We start from the raw sequence: 1,580 nt of genomic DNA, 5'->3' as shown, positions 1-1,580 counted from the left end.
GCCACAGGGCAGGGTCCTCCAGGCACGTGCCCAGCGGGCTGGAGGAGCTGGTGGGAGGGCGGGGCTTAGTGTGCTCGGAGGTCCGGCCGCCTGTCTATGCTCCACGGAGAAAGCTGCCAAGTTGGCGTGTTTTGCTTTCTAAATTCCTGGTGAGAGCAGGGAATCCCTGAAGGGAGTACATTTGAAAAAATGGTGAAAATGGGGAAGGAGAACAAGAGCCGTTGCCCAAAAGCGCCCACATAAAAGTAAAAAATTTAAAAAAGAAAGAAAAACTAGTCTCTTATAAAGTTCTGTGAGGGTTCTAAAGATCAACTGAGAGGAGGAGACGAGGGAGAAGAGACAGTTCTTATTGCTGGCCTGCCCCGCACCGCTTAGCTGGCCTTGGTCGGGAGTTTCCTTCTGCTCTGGGGCTCTTCCGGCTCCCACTCCGAGCTGGAGTCCTGGAGTCCGAGTCCCCATGAAAGACAGCGATGGCGCTGCCTTGGCGTTGGTGTAGGCTGTTGTCTGAGGAGACGCAGCCGGTCTGCAGTTGGACACTCGGCCTCCCTTCCGCCAGTGCGCGGACTTGCTGCTCCAGAAGAGCGTTCTGCCGCTGGAGGTCTTCGATGTCTTGCTGGTGTGTGTGGTTTTTCCTTCGCGTGTACTGGGTTTATTCTGTGGCTCTGTGTAGGATTTGGGCCCGGGATGCCTTCTCTCCTTGGAATGATGAGACCGAGTCCCGCAAACTGTGAAAGCTGGCTTTGATGTGGTACGTATGTTCCTGTTGCTATGCATTATGAAGAACCCGCTTGGCAGCCACAGATTGAAACCTCGGCTGCTCTTCGTCGTTCTCCACCATCATGCCATCCTTATGACTCATTTCCTACGGCCCAGGGAGCGACCACTGCAGGGAGGGGAAGAGGGAGGGGAGAGGAGTCCCCGACAACAACCAGCCGAATGCCCACACACACTCACTCGCGCGCACACACACACACAGAGTCACACGCACGCACACACACACACCACGGGCAAGAACCACCTCCTCACTGTGTTTTGTTTTGTTTCTGATACCATTCCAGACAATTTGGGTGTGAGATTCTTGGTGTCTTCTCATTGGATGCCCCTTGGATCAGCTTTGGTCAAGTTGGGAGTGTTGGGAGGAATTTTGTTGGCCTTTTTATGTTTCTATTTTTGTTTTGTGTTGAGGCTCGTGGGTTTACAGTAAAGCTTTGTTTTGAATCCTCTTCAATTAATGTCTACGTTTCAGTTTCTCTGAGCATGGCTGATTCCTGGCCATTGACTCTGTCCCAGGTTCCAGTCATCTTTGTTTACTTGGGATGGGAGCTTTCAGCTTGTTTGGCCCACTACCCAGTTCTTCAGAATGGACCACAGTATCTTTAATAACCCCTAGGCAATCTAAATATTGGCATCTCAAGAGAAACCAATTAACAGTGATGACACCTTGACGATGGTAATAAAATCGGCATCAATTGTAGAGAACCAGAGAATGAAAAAAAAGCAAAATTTGAAAAATTAATCGCTATGATATTAAGAGAGAAAAGTAAAATAGGAAGTCCTATCAAGGAATTAAAGGAAATTAA

The 1,580-nt window shown here is 49.6% G+C and overlaps 1 pseudogene; it reads right to left on the bottom strand.

The window, feature by feature from the left end:
* Nucleotides 1-371: 371 nt before the first annotated feature.
* Nucleotides 372-859, bottom strand: LOC104872182 (annotated as a pseudogene).
* Between the last annotated feature and the right edge of the window lie 721 nt (nt 860-1,580).

Source organism: Fukomys damarensis, unplaced genomic scaffold, assembly GCF_012274545.1.
Source record: "Fukomys damarensis isolate Sample0158 unplaced genomic scaffold, DMR_v1.0_HiC HiC_scaffold_15, whole genome shotgun sequence".
Classification (NCBI taxonomy): domain Eukaryota; kingdom Metazoa; phylum Chordata; class Mammalia; order Rodentia; family Bathyergidae; genus Fukomys; species Fukomys damarensis.
The sequence above is the reverse complement of the archived record's forward strand: the minus strand, read 5'-3'. Positions and strand labels throughout refer to the sequence as shown.